General features: G+C 38.0%; 1 protein-coding gene across 2 annotated transcripts in view; it reads right to left on the bottom strand.

Annotated features, from left to right (window-relative positions):
* The window catches only part of PRDM1 (PR/SET domain 1), an 86,265-nt gene extending 70,955 nt beyond the window's left edge, over nt 1–15,310 (bottom strand). Inside the window, exons 1-3 of one of the 2 annotated variants that reach the window (XM_080999965.1) lie at nt 15,210–15,310; nt 14,392–14,502; nt 13,742–13,805 (exon numbers count right to left, since the gene is read on the bottom strand). The gene's annotated coding sequence lies outside the window, so the exon portion shown is untranslated. The remainder of the gene's footprint in view (nt 1–13,741; nt 13,806–14,391; nt 14,503–15,209) is intronic. The other variant, XM_080999964.1, reaches the window with a different exon arrangement.
* Nucleotides 15,311–15,525: the final 215 nt, after the last annotated feature.

Below are 15,525 nucleotides of genomic sequence, written 5' to 3'. Positions count from 1 at the left end.
TTAATAGAATTTATACCAACGTATTTTTTTGTACCAAAAGAGGCTTTGATGAGTAGACACAGTTAGCCAGTACTTTAAAGAGCAGTTGTTCCAATCAAATATATAATCTCATTTGGAAAGATAAAAAGAGACGATAGCACTCAGTCTTTAATAACTCATTGTTAAAGAGCCTTTTTGACTCATAGCAAATTACAGACTGTTTCTTACTTTCCCAAAAGATTACTGCATTTACATTGTGGGAGAAAAATCACACATAAGTATTTAAAGTGTGGGGGAGAGGAAATTTACCAGTAGAGGGCTGAGGAAAAGCTGACAGACTTCAGCTTTGTGCGAACAATATACTAAAGAATGATTGAATGTAGGTGGTAGACAATATGGAGGAGAGAATTCCATACGCTTTACCTCAACATATCCTACCTAGACCAGGGATGGGGAGAAGAGAGGTCTGTATCAACTGGTCTCTGGGTTATTTGTTTAATGATAGCACCAACAAAATGACTTTTCCCAACTAAACCAGGCTGCTGAAATTTTAAAGTAGGCTAACTCAGATTGGATTTCTATGAGAAAAAATTACGAGCTCAGATCAACTCTAGTACTGAAAACGAATTCCTACAGTCAACCTGCATTTATGAGTGCATAGTTGAATTATGGAATACATTCCTAATGAGAATGTGATGGCTACCAACTTGGATAGCTTTAAAATTCACAGAGCATAAGACTATCAATGGCTACTAGTCATGATGCTTTATGTTCTGAATGCCATTTGCTGGAAATTGAAGTTGGGCAGAGTACTGTTCCATTAATATCCTCCTGCTTGTGAGCTTCCCACAGAATCTGATTGTCCCTCTGAGAAATGGATGCTGGATTAGGTGGGCCTGATCCAGTGTGCTTCCTTTCCTAAAACTCTTGCATTTCCTCCTCCACAAAACAAAGTACATGTGTCTAGTGGTGAATGGGAAAGCTCATTTTCAGACAATACTAATAAGTGTGAGGAATCAGAGTGAGACACTCCATGTTCTGTAGCGTCTGATGCTGCAAAACTGTTGACTCTCCAGGGAGCAAAGTGCACAGAATTAGGCACAGGTGATGCACCAGGGAAATGGAAGTATAAATACAAGGAGATAAGACAAGCATCAGGGCCTCTTGAGACTTGCAGGTGAAGCTCTCAAAGCTTTTTAAAGCTTTTCTCAATAAAGGTAAAAGTAAAGGACGCCTGGACCTTGTGGAATAAAGAGTTCCAATAAAAATGAAAACAGGCAAGGTGATCTGCCCAAATATTATTTGTTGCGAATCTAGTGCTTACTAGAGTTGTTGGTTGAATAAGTATCAGGCTAGGTCACCTTGTCAGTTTAAAATAAAACCAGCTTTAAAGACAACAAATGAAAGAGCATAAAAGCACAGTTGACTACTGAACTATGCTCAATAATGTCTCAAACACAATTTTGCAGTTAATTGTCTGCTTCTAAATGTTCATACTAAAAAAAAGAGCCCCATGGCCACCAACTACCCTTGTAGTACATACTAGGTGTGAAAAATTGCCCAATGGAGACCAGAGCTAGCTGAAGACATTTTGCTGCTGCCTGAAGTCAAAGACAAGGTGGCAGCCTTCTCCAATTCCATGTGCAGAAGTTGACTAGCTTGGGAGTTGAATATCTTATAAAATACTGCTGACAGGACAGCATATTCTACCACACTTGTGGGAAGAAGAATAGTGCAGGAGACACAGGGTAAGCCATGTGGCACACACAGTTCTGTCCTCCAACATTGTGCTGTTCCTCCTACCATTAGGTATCAGTGTGCCTAAAGGTAGGACTGGTCCTGATTGAAACAAGTAATGACAAGAGAAAGTCAAGACATCACTCAATGGAGAGTAGGTGAACAAAAGTGAGACCAGACTGCTAATCTTGATTCTGCCAGTCTGAATAATTTCTCAGTAAAAGAAAAGCAACAGTTGCCTTTTCTCACTAACAAGAATTTTTATTTCCTGTCTGCAACGTAAACTATCCATGGGGAAAGAGAAAGTTGCTAAAGGACCATGTCCTATTATTATTATTATTATTAGAGGGTTGCTGAATTCTCTTGTACGTGACAAGTAGGAAAGAGATTATTGATAGTCGAATACTGCAAATAGTTTGTCATTATCCAAAATATTGTCTAATTAGAACTATTAGTTGATACCTTGAGTCACTGGAGAATAATTTTCTCTTAGTCTTATAATTATTTTCCCCAGCCTGGACTGGAATTGATCCCTCCACCCAAACAAGCAAATGCAAACAAGTGCTTAATGTGGCCCCATGCATTCAGTGTTGATCTAAGTACAATGTCTATTTATGAAAAATAAAACATTTGAATGAGGACAGAATTATTGCTGACATCAGGGGACAATTCACTCTCAGTGACTTCTGTGGGGCCACACCCATTTACATCCCATAAAAAAATCTTGATTCAAAGTGTCCTTAAAGCCATTGCAAAATGTGTGTGAGAGTTGGGTGGGTGGGTGAACTTATATTGCTGTGAAAAATTAGACGCTGTTTAAAAAGGTCAAATACCCTCTATGATTAATTTTGTAAAAATACTAAATGATGTTTTTGATAGTTCCAAGTTCAGTTTTGCTTGTGTTCCATTGCATTCTCTCTCCCCACCCCACATATTAAACATAGCCATATACATAAGCTGAGCATTGTGATTAATTAAGGCTTTGCATGGAGTGCTAAAAGCCTTACTGATTCACAATATGCTTTATTGCAAGCTGTAAGAAAACTAGAAAGCAATCATCTGTTTCTGTTTGGATTTTTGCGGGGTGGTCTTGCTGGTGGTTTTGTTTTAGGTCTACTTTTATTAAAAAAAAATTCTCTTAACAATATAAGTTAGTTAAACTCATCAACCTTTTCAATGTCATTAGTTTTGATTGAAAGATTAGCCAGTTAAAGAATTTGATTATGAAATACTCATTTCCAGTTTCTCCTTTCTTTTTTTCTTATCGTGTGTCAGTCTACTCCATCCTGAATTGATTAAACCCACGCTAGATAATAGAACTTTGAAGAGGAGGGGGTGGAAATCCTTGCACAACTGGTTTCTGGTTATGACCATCTTTTAGTGAAAGCTTGCTAACAATGAGAAAAGTTGAAAGGTCAGGGCTACGTAGCCCCATTCTCCTTCTCCACCCCCTCCACATCAGCAACACTTTCCAGGCTTTGACTATAATTACTGAGAATAAAAATACACGAAAAACTACTTCTGCATTATAGATTCACAGGTGTGCATTCCTAAAATAGTTATAACTGCAGCAAAAACATTCCCTTCTCTCTTTCTATGGCAGCAAATAATCATATGGTTGAATTCAGCAAAGCCATAAACAAAGACCTATCGAAATCAATAGACTTGCTAGCATGACTTGGTAGCATTTAACTCAACGTATACCTTATTATATAAAAACATACTGCCTGACTAATAATACAGAGTGTAGAGTATCATTTCAGCAATTGAGCTATCAATCAGGAAAATCCTAGTTCCAATCAAAGGAAAGGCACTATCTCTCAGCCTCAGTAACAATACTGACTTACAGCATTGTTGCAAGAATTACGTGAACTCATTTCTGTTTTATTGCTACCAGTGGACCAATGAACTACAAATGAACAATGAGTAGCTTGGTAACTATGCAAACATATTGAAACTTGTGTGACACATGCAGACGCTTTCTGCAGTGGGGGAAGATTCTTCCATGCATCTTAACTGGAACTCCTCTCCTCTCAGTCCCATGGAATTCAAACAGCGTACTGTAACATGTTTCACTTCGTACAGGTTTTCTTTTAAAAGGTCTACCTGAACACACATTATTTTAGAACAACTCTACAATTCTATGATTCTATACCAAAAATGTCCTCACACCTTAGTGCAGCAACGCCAGTCCCAATTCCCAGGCCTTGTTTTGATTTTTCTGGTGTTCACTTGAAGCAATATAAAAATGTACCAAAACTTGTATGACTAGACTCTGTGGCAGAACCAAAAAAAGAAAAAGGGAGAAGGATGCTCTACATTACTACCTCAAATTCATAGAAAAGCTGTACGTAGCCTGATGTCTTATAAATTTAACAGCAAACTCAATATTCACATGTGAAATGCATAGACAAAGTGCATAGCCAAGTGTGGACTAATTTCAAAACATTTTGTAGCAGGTCCCACTGGTACTTCTACATGGTACAGTATACCGGGACATGGGTGGCACTGTGGTCAAAACCACTGAGCCTCTTGGGTTTGTCGATCTGAAATTTGGCGGTTCGAATCCATGTGATGGGGTGAGCTCCTGTTGCTCTATTCCAGCTTCTGCCAACCTAGCAGTTCAAAAGCAGCCACTGCAAGTAGATAAATAGGTACTGCTGCGGTGGGAAGGTAAAGGGCTTTCCATTCACCTCCCATATCTTCCTCCAGTCTTCCTCCAGCTTCTGTCACGGTGCTCTGTTGCACCAGAAGCGGTTTAGTCATGCAAGCCACATGACCCAGAAAGCTGTCTGTGGACAAATCCCGGCTCTCTCAGCCTGAAGTGAGATGAGTGCTGCACCCCATAATTGCCTTGGACTGAACCTAACCATCCAGGCATCCTTTACCTTTCACCTTTTTACTGCAACACATATATTATCAGTGCTAGGACAGTGCTGATAAACAGAAAGATTCTCATACATAACACAAATTATTTCCGCCTGCTCCTTCCGCTTCCTTCAATATGTTCATGTGAGTGAGCACCACAGCATACAGAAGGGAGGTTAGTGGGACTGGGAGTCCACTTTCTGCATCCATTCCTCTACCCACAATATACTTGTTTGTTGACCAAGGAGAAAGGGTAGACTGGAGGAAGATATTTTCTTGTAATGCCCTGGTGCAAAATTTGCATGCATGCCTATTCAAAACCCATTACAGGAAGGGATGGGGAGCAGGGTTCTATAATCCCATATCTGCCTTAAGATACCCTGTCGCCCTCAAGAAGTTGTTGAACTTCCTATCCGACCCAGTCAGCATGGCAATCAGTCAGAGGTGGTGACAGTCCTAGGAACATCTGGAGCACCACAGGCTCCCCACAAAGAATACATACGCTTCTTACTTTGAATGTGCAGTAATCTGATTCAACATTTCTTTCGGTGTAGGATGTTGTACAAAATATGCAAACTACCAAAAATAGTTCTATAACTAGGATCTCCCTTTCCTTTAACTGAAAATATTTTTGGAAACTACCTCCCCTGGAAAAAAATTGTTCAGTAAATTTCCATTTCCTTGGACCACCATAAAAAGCAAACTGTTAAAAAAGAAGAAGCACACAGCATATTTTCCAAGACTCATGCAATAAGTCTTCTGTTTTAGGCAATGGATATTTTAAATAAAAACATGGAAAGAAAATAATATATGACTTTTCCCTACCACAAAGGCCAGGGTTTTTCCCCTTTTTCTTTTGAAGGCTTACGAATAGGATAGTACTTTATACTCTTATTATAAATACAATAGAGATAAATGGCCTAAACAGAAAATTAAAAAGTAGAAATATCAGTGGAGAAACAGTCATCCCCATTTCTTACTATCTTAGGTGAGATGTAATTTTTTTTTTGGTAATTTAATTTTTTTTAATCGAACAGCAGCCTCCTGCTATTTTTTGTGATTTCATGTTTTTTATATAAAAAAAGGAATCTGCATAAATCCACAATGTCTTAAGGCGTTTGAAGAAACACTTAGGTTAGACCGGCAGCTTCTAATTCCAAACAGCACCTATTGTCTCCTTCAGCATTGAATGACAAAAAAAGGGACAGAAAGCTAGTACCTGGATTTAACATCGGATAATCATTGGGAAATCCTATCCACCAACTTTAAGTCATTTTATAAAACACAGCCTATATAAAAAGATGATTTATAAAGCTAATTTTGACAGGCAGGCCAGGAGACACACAGGGAGCTGTCGTTGTATTTTAGTTAAGACAGATTTTAGATACTGTAACACGTTTTCCCTAGGAAAAACAGATTGAGATTCATTGCAAGTTCCCAAATCAGTTTCTCACTGCTGTCAAGGGGGTGGGGGAGTTGGCTGGAATCCAGAAAGATACTTTAGGCACACTCAAGCACTTGAGCATGTCCTGTTGTATTATTGTCTTCCACCCCTCCCCTGGGAAAAGCAAAGACAACCAAGAGAGTTGTGGCACCTTAAAGACAACACATATTATTATGGATTTTTTCTTTGGCTCCAGGCTGGCACAAAATAAGCTATCCATACACCTATATCACCAACTGTTTTTGAAAATCCCCTCAGTTCCAAAAGTGTTTTGCGCTGTGTATGTGGGAATTGTGGGGCGGGCAGGGCAAGTTGTGCTGCTCAGAAAACACCAGCTGAAACCATGTGTGAGCATGCAAAAGTTGTTGGTTCTTTGGATCCTGGCCAACTTAAGAACATCTTGTGCACATTGTCACTTTTAAGCTGGATTTCATTGCAGAAGGCTGACCAAAATTAAAGCGATGCAGCTCAGTCTGACAAATAAGCTATTTGTTGCATTAACCACTTTAATAAGCACATCTAAGGCGTTATCTATATTTTAAAATGAAAAGCACATACTACATGAAAATAAATATTTAATTTGTTCCATTTTGTTATTGTGTGAAACACTGTGGTGTTTCTTTCTGTAAATTAAAATTAACAACAACATGCATCCCTTTCTTAACCAGTCCTCTATCCAACTTCCTATGGGACTGGTTGAGTGGAAAATGGAAAAGTTCTGGTGTATCTTTTTGCAACACTTACGCAACATTGCTGTTGTTTGCACCTTAAAAAAAAAAAATTAGGTCCATATTCCTCATTCAGAGATTCCTTCAGGCAGTGGTATATTGTTATTGTATTTTGTGTTTGTCTTAATTATGATTTTTAGACCTTTTAATATTTTCATTTCTATAAACAATATAAATGTGTGATACCTTACCATTTTTATAAATGCACAGTTATGAAACTGTTTTATAGAAATTTTATTTCCTTTAAATGTATCTTGTTTGCTTGTAGGAGCAAAACAATCAGTAAACTACACTGACACCTTTTTATATAGGGACATTTTATTAAAAGTAAACCATTTATAAATCTTTATGAATAAAAACAGACTTTTTAATTACCGTACTGTATTAGTTAGGAGGCCTAGTTCACAGGTCACATTTAACTATGGTTTAGTGTGAATGAGCAGTGTACAGGTTGTGCATCTATGTTTGACTATTGTTTAACATTTATTTATTTATTTAAGAATCACTTCCCATGAAACATCCTAAAGTGATATAACACGATGTGTGGACACAGCTCAAGACTTTTGCTTTATCAAAGCAAGCAGCATTGCAAATGGTTTATATTATCTGTCAAATTTAGTTTACATGTTCTGTACGTTTTTGTCAAAAAGGCATATTGATAGGTAAAACATATAAATCCATGCCACTTATCTTAAACTCATATGGTCTTGTTTAGTCAGAGATGTTTGAAAAGAGAGAGAAAGAGATATTGAACACTGAATAGGTTTTTAGAAATGCAACAAAGTTGTGAAACTACAGTACTCATTCATTACTTTACCAGAACATTACTGCAGTTTGCTAGGCTAAATAAAAATTCAAGATGAGTATGGTTCAGTTTTTTTTAAAAGGTCATGGATTTATGAAGTGAACATAATATTTAGGAAATGGTCACACAATGCTGAGTTTTGGGAAGCTAGTTCTGCGCTCCTGGGCTTTATCTCTCCACCTTCACCAGCCACAACTAGGCAGGTAGCAAGTGAAACTAAACAATGTTTTCAAACACCTTATAATATAACCGGATCCAGAAATCTGAACTCCCGTTGTGAGGATATTAAATCATACGGTTAAGGGAAATCTGTTAAGCTTTTATCCTTTTTGCATTATTTTGTTTCTGTGAGATCCAGGCCTTCTGACAGTCACTATGCTTAAAATGGGTGGATTCCAGTTTATGCCCTTGGAGTCATGAGTGCACTTTTAATCCAGCAGAGGAGGGGAAGCAACTGACTGCCAATTCCCTCTTCCCTAGGCATTCCTTCATGCTACCTTCCATCCTGTCCTGAAAGCTCCCCAACAATTCTCTCAAGCTGATTTTGGGGGAGGCTGGGAAGGAGGAGGCAAAAATCACCCCCGTCCTATTCTACTAGAAGACACTTCGTTGCATTGAAAGACCTTCACTGAATGAAAGGGCAGAAAGTGGATTCCATCCAGTGTAGTATCTTTTTGAAACATCATCAGTGTCAACATGTATGAAATAAGCAAATATTTATTTGCACAGAAAAGTTATATTCTGTTTTCATGTACATACATCAAGAAGCAATAAAGGAATGCAAGGAATATACAAGCAAACAAGCAGCACAACACCAATCTGATATGAAATATCTAATTATTCCATTGGACTAGACTTTGAAGTCTGAGTTAGTACTATTAAAATTTATTATTTCAAGACAAGGAACACACAGGTAGGCTATCCTGAAATAGAATATTTTTGGACCACAGACTGATAATAGCCAAAATTAATCTCAGAGTCTATATTATTTATCATTAAAACAATCTACCACATCAAAAAAAAGAAAAAAGAAAAAAAGAAAGACTCTTGCCATGTATCATTCATTGCAATGGGACATAGTTATAAATCTATTGTTTTTGGCTAGGATAAATTCAATTGTTTGTTGAAAAATCAGTGGCAGCAAGAAGTTGTTTGGGGTTTCTCCCCCCCCCCCTATAAACAGAGCAACTCCACAAATATGGGGAAATCCTCTTGCACATATTTTCCAAAATTTCAAAATGTTAAACTTAATGGAAGATTGTTATAATAATATATAAGACTGCAGGCAGTATTTGGTGTAGCTATAAAAGAGGTAAGAGAACAAAATGATCATCATGAGAAGAGCAAAAATGGATAATTTATTTAAAGAATGCATGAAATTGCCCACTTGGTATTTTTCAGACACAGGTACTGCAATAGCAGTAATATTATACACTGTATTTTTTCCCTTTTTGCAGTTTTACTGAAAACTTACTATTAGGAAAGCAGATAAATAGAAAAAAGGAAGGTTGATAGTGATACCTGCTTTCAGATTATAAATATATATATAAAATATCCTTCTCACAAGACACTTACCCTTCAAAACCCTTTCTCTTTTGCATTTCCCCCTAATTAACATTGTTCAAATAAATTGGTAAAAGTACACATTAATTAGATAACACAAGATATTCCTAAACTGCTAAGACTGGTTTTCACAATTCTTTTCACAAGTGCTCAAAACCTAACAGAAATAAATAATGCCTCCATTTGTTCCCTATTGACCTATACGTTTCTTAGTACAGAAGGTTTACAAATTGGGAGTCTTGATTTATTTTAACCCATAGTGGTTGTGACAATTCAAAAAGGATGTTTTCCTGAACTAATACAGACAAATTTTTGCAGAGACAGGCTTATGTACTGGGCAGTCCCTAAACTCCATTACATCAAACAAGCTGATAATAAGAGGGTTGCCAACATGAGTGTTTAGGAACCTTTAATCACAAACACAGTATTATCAGGAAGCCACTTATAACACACCTACATCTGGTAAACTAGACAGGGCTGGAGCGCTTCTAAATATATAGAAGCTACTATTCAGGTGTGATTAAAAATGTCTAACTTTAAGGAGGGCACAAACTTTGAACGGCTTTTAGGGGTATTATAGAAGATATGATTAATGCAACATATGCCTTAGCCTAAAACAAAAGTCAACCAACGACTGCATAGGTAAGGTGAATGAGGAGGGGAGATGGAAATCCTCCTTTTATGCTTGTATGCTTCTGGAATGCAGATTGAAAGATCATAGCAAAACTTTAATGTATTGGCAAATACATTAAAGGAAAACAGTTTAATCCTAGAACAGATACAAGGCTAACCTACTCTGATATTAGTCTCTCTCTACATACATCACTTCCAATGAAACTAGGAAAATTGATACTAACCAAGGATTAAGTGCAAGATTTCTACAATGCGCCTTGCCAATCGAAAAAACAATTCACTTATGAATCGAAATTTCTACTGCGGTTAATGTAAATATTATCCCAGCAGTTCTTGTCCCATCAAGTACACACTAGCTACCAAGTATGCTTTTCATTTTCATAGTATCTAATCCTTTCCAACTTTCCATAGTAGACGATTATTGAAAAATTTGCTATCAGTTGCTAAATTGTGATTCTTACTAATTATAACCAAGCTATAACCCAAAGGAGAAGATGCACGCTATGGACATAGGACCACCATTCAAAACAGGTTTTGAAGGTTGCTTGGCATGCAGTGGCTAAGCATCAGCCAGGCTTCCCTCCAGGGATGGCTAGCAGCAGAACGCACCATGCAAGGAGGCTAGAATGGGAGTTCCCAAGCTGTGGTTTATGAGATGCTTTCAGGTGGAATGTGGCACATGTTGGCATTAAATATTCCTATTGATTTTAAATTGTATTACTTCTTTTGCTTCTTAGATGGTATTTTATTGTGTTGCTATTTGAATTCAATATCAGGAATGAAAAGCAATAATAATACTATTAAAAATCATACAGCATTTTGCACAGCACATTACAATTGCTGCAACAGGCAGAAAAATCATTACGTGGTCTGCCAAGAGTCTCAGCAATTTTCAAGTGATAATGGGATAAACTGTTTGGGAACCATTGGGCTAGCACCACAATTAAGAATATTTTACATCGGCCACATGGAATCATGTACACTTATGGATTTTACCTCTGCATTTCCCATGTCTTGTAAAAATCAGCCCTGTGTGCTCCACGGGGCATTTTCGTTTTGTTTGGTACCAACTTGCTTTTGAAATTCGAAAGGGAGCATCAAAAGCAGTTTGTGATGAGACCCAAAAAGTCTGCTATGTACTGTAATGTGTAATCTCTAGACTGCAACAGAAAAATCAAGTGTAGCATAATTTAAATTCTTTTATAGGAATGATTTCCTAAGAGCAATGCTAATCTAATAAGTTGTTATGGCAGAGACCATTAACATGCTCATCTGGAAGTATATTGTACTTCTGTTTAAATATTATTAGGGTTTGTGGCAAAGGATCAGTACTACTGCAGTACCTATCTTGTTTCATGCTTAGGCACATGTCTTGTGGACTGAAAAGACAACCCAAACACAGAATAATTGGAGAAGCAAACATTTGTTTAGCATTCAAACCAAGAAGGAAAAGGCACCAATTTTAAAGAAACTGAGATGATTACTAGCAGAAAAAGGAAAGAAGGTGGGTGGGCAGGCTGTGGGGAAAAAGAGATACAGAGCAGTAAGCACTGCTCAACTTGTAAAACCAATACTCAGTGACAGCGATTTACCACAGGTTGCTTTTCATTTTTTTTTTAAAGTAGCGAAAACGATGGAAAATAATCGACATGCGATTTAAACCTTCCAGTGCCAAGAAAATAAATTATGTTGATTTACAATGCTTATACTCACAGTTATCAGATATTTATATTCATATCAGATGGAATCACTTAGAGAGCAGTCTACCGACCACAAACTCTGTTCATTTCAAAGGGGCTTATGCTGGAGCCTTGTCCAAATTAGATGGATTGCACCTCTTAATCTGTAGCACCAGGGACTGAAATTAATACTTCTGCTATACGATACCAATTACATTTCCCTGTATGGATTTTTGCTGTTGTTTGCCTTGGTAATTACATGGTTGCATTTCAGTGCCAATTACATCAGACACTGTATATGAGTTTGTTAAAAAAAACAAAAACAAAAACATTTTTACTCCCAGGCCTACTGTAAAAATCTACTGTAAACCTGTTAAGCAGCTATGCATCTTCAATTATTTGTACTCTATTACAAGCAGATCTTTGATAAATTATCACTCTTGCGTGTTAGACTAAATATTGTTACGTTTGACTGACCACATCATATTGAGCTGGGTGGTAATAAAATTACTTCCTAGTCACATCAAAGATTAATAATGGGACATTTAGCCCAGTATTGGCTCATTGCAACTTGCTAGTAATCTATTCAAGTTAATGCACATTCGCACACGTAATGCAATCTCTAGAGCAATACTGAAAGATTTACAACTATTAAAATTGATTGTGTTTACTCAGATGAATTTAGAAAAAAAACAACCTTTTTTAATGTTCTTCTTGCAGGGAACTGAGCTATGTATTCAATGACACTGAGCAGGCAATTCATTACATTTTTTTCAGTCAAAGTGTGACTTAGAAACTGTTATATAATCTATTAGATAACATTTCTGTAGCATGCATTACTGTATTAACACAGCCGATACTTCTTCCTAAATAACGCTTAATTTCTGAAATCCTGAAACAGTGGAATTTTGCTATTCATTCCAGTTAAATAAGATTTATACTATTATATATTCTGCACCATTCAATAAGTTGTCAAATTAATAAATATTCAATTGTTTGCCCTATATTAGTCTACTAAGGATAGTGTTTTAAGGGGGGGAAATGTTTCCAAAAGCAAATATGTCTAAAGGTACGAACAATAATTTTAAAAATATGAAAAAGTGTTGAAAATTGTATTTATTTTAATGAAAATTGGCATAGAAATATAATGAATCAAATCGACCCCAGTATAAATTACTTTTCGACTATCACATGTAGATCATATTTGTCAAATAATTTTGCAATCTTCTGCTACAGCATCAAGACTAAATTTATTTTTTTCCTCACCTACAGCTGAATTCCCTTGAGCAGGCAGTTTAGAACTGAGCTAATGTCTCAATTGTACATAGGATTGCAGCCAACTCATAAATCGGTAATCCCCATTGAACTCTTAAGACTTACTTATGAGTAAGCACACATAGGATTGTAGGTCACATACAGCCCAGTCTTGCACATATATATTCAAAAGGATGTCCCACTATGTTAAATGGAACTAACCTTCAAGGAAGTGTGGCAGGACTGCAGCCTCAGCTTATTAAAGTCAACTACTGTATGATAAAGACTTGATAGATAATATTATCCATGTGATTCAGCTCAGTAAATGAGTCCACTTGCTGTTGGCAGCCCTAGCCACGTGAAGGCAAAATTAAATGAATGAAACTTAACTGCAGCTGAACAAAATGTAACAGATAATCTTTACAGTATATACTGAGAATAAACAATGTAATTTGTTATGATTTGCCACACTAGGACACAAAGGAGCTACTAAAGAACCTTTCTAGACACTTTATTTTTGGCTCCAGTCCTATGCACTGACAGACAATAGCAGCTTAACTACGCAGAAGCCTGCAGCCATTGAATAATCCATTAGAAACAACTATGTTAAGTACTCTCGTATTAAAATATTTTAAGTATGATTTATTGGTCCCTGATGAACAGCTCTAGAGCTTTCAGTAGTTCTGATACTGAAGACAGTGAGCATGTAAGTTTCCACCTCAACGAAAAGTTTATTTCACTTCAACTCCTAGGTGTCAAGATGGACACTTTAATTAAGATACCAATAATCAATATGTGTTCCTTTTCATTCCATTTGTCAATTATGTCCTCCTTAAAAAAAAGGAAAAGGGTAGCACTCATAAACTGTGTTAAAATGTATATAAATAAAGGAAACGACATCTTTGCTAAATACATTGTAGCTAATTTGTTCTTATGAAATGCATCTTCTTGTTCAGGAGATCAGCTAAACAAACAGAGAAAGTTAACATTGATAGTAAGTAGCCACATGACATGGCCTTGATTTTAAATCTTTGGTTAAAACATGTCTTACCTTTTCCAAATCTTCTTTTTAGTGCTTTCAAGCAAATGATCTAAGGGGAAAAGCAAACAGAATCCTAATAGAACAGAATATAATTTTCACTCAGCCACTTTTCTTTTGCAGTCCGTCCCCCCCTGCCCCCACTTCACATTTCAAACCAGTTAATTCCCTACTGTTTGAACAATACAAACAGGATGTTTCCTGTTGACATATTATTTCTACTGGTCAACAGTAAAGTCTTCCATTTCCTAAATAGCACGGCCACTAATTTTATCTGCCATAATCTTGCAAGGAGAGCAAACAAAAATGGGAAAAGCCAGAGAAGTCTCAAATTCATTTATAAATTCCCAATAAAGGTTAATAGTTAAACTCCTTGTCTCTCCCACATGCTCCACCCTCCTGCACGAATGGATGGTGCCTTGAAGGAATTAAATGTTTTTGTTCTCTTTTTACCAGAAGCCAGACGAAAGTGTCACCATCTCCACTTTTATTTACGGGTGGAGCAACAGCGGTTCCTCAAAAATCACACGTTAATCCTAGAGAGATTGACTGCCCTAAACTAACAGATCTGATATGTGAAATACATTTGAATCAATCTTTCTTTTTCTTTTTAACAAAAAGAATCCTTCTCTGCTCCCCACCTCCAGTAGAAAACATCCCACCTGCTCTAAAATGCAGTAGGATTTCAAGAAAGGAATTAAAGATCTTCCCGGTAGTTTCTTCTTCAGGTGAATTCTTTGGACGCCTCCCCCCTTCGGTCTGGAGCTTTAAACCTGAAAAACAAACACCTCTATTGAATTCAAAGTAAGCTTTGGTGGGGTCTGAGTTAATTCTCTATCAGACAGCAAGTCTCAGTGTCTGGTTACACAAACACACCTTCACTCAGGTTGGAGAGAGGTTCCTTAGAAACCAAAAAATCAGGAAAGACAAAGATGAGGGAAGGAAAGAGGCACTTCCATAACCCTGGACAGGTTTAGTGCTGATTTTACGCGAAGACATACTGGGGGGAGGGTGTGTTTTTTTGGGGAAATGTTTAAAATGTTTAAAAACCAAATACCAAAACCACACCCAGCCTGATGATCCAAAAACATGAAAATAAAAAGGAAGGCTGTGATCTTAAGCGTGCACCATTGGCAGCAAGTCTCTTATTCACAGGTAAATTAAGGAAAAGGCACACGTGCGCAGAAAGTATTTAAGTTCACAATTCTTGCAGCCCGTCCGTAAAACTCGAAGCTTTGCCCGACGAGGCGGTCTTGTGCAGCGCGGTCTGCTCGGGAGTGAACCTGATGGAATTCCCAGGCACGTGCGAACAGGAAGTCTAATAAACACGCATCTTCCACCCAGAGCCCCATGCCTTTCCTCCCCACTCTATTCCCGACTAACTTCAGGATCAGACGCGCTGGACAACCCCCCCCCGACCCCCACCCCGCAATGCCAGCATCATCATGCATTCACACGAGCAGCCACCGGGGCGACTTACCCGACTCTTCCCACTAGGCTGTGTCCCAAGAGCAGGAAGCCCCGGCCTCATCTCCCTAGCAGGCAAAGGCAGCATCGCGCACAAAGCGCGCCAAGACGCCGGCAGCCGCTGCTCTCCCACAGCCCGCCGCGCTCGCAGACGGGGACCGGGGCGCGCGAGGAGAGAGGCGGAGGGTGGGCGCGCGCGCGCGGGCCGGGAAGGGCGAAGCTGAGGAGCAGCAGGAGGTGGGCACCGTGCTGCCCCTACGCTTCCCTCCTGGGCTGTTGAGGTTATAGAGAGGCTCTATTATATCTCGGTTGGAAGAAGCCCCAGTCAG

Source organism: Podarcis pityusensis, assembly GCF_964106645.2.
Source record: "Podarcis pityusensis genome assembly, chromosome: 3".
Taxonomy (NCBI): domain Eukaryota; kingdom Metazoa; phylum Chordata; class Lepidosauria; order Squamata; family Lacertidae; genus Podarcis; species Podarcis pityusensis.
The sequence above is the reverse complement of the archived record's forward strand: the minus strand, read 5'-3'. Positions and strand labels throughout refer to the sequence as shown.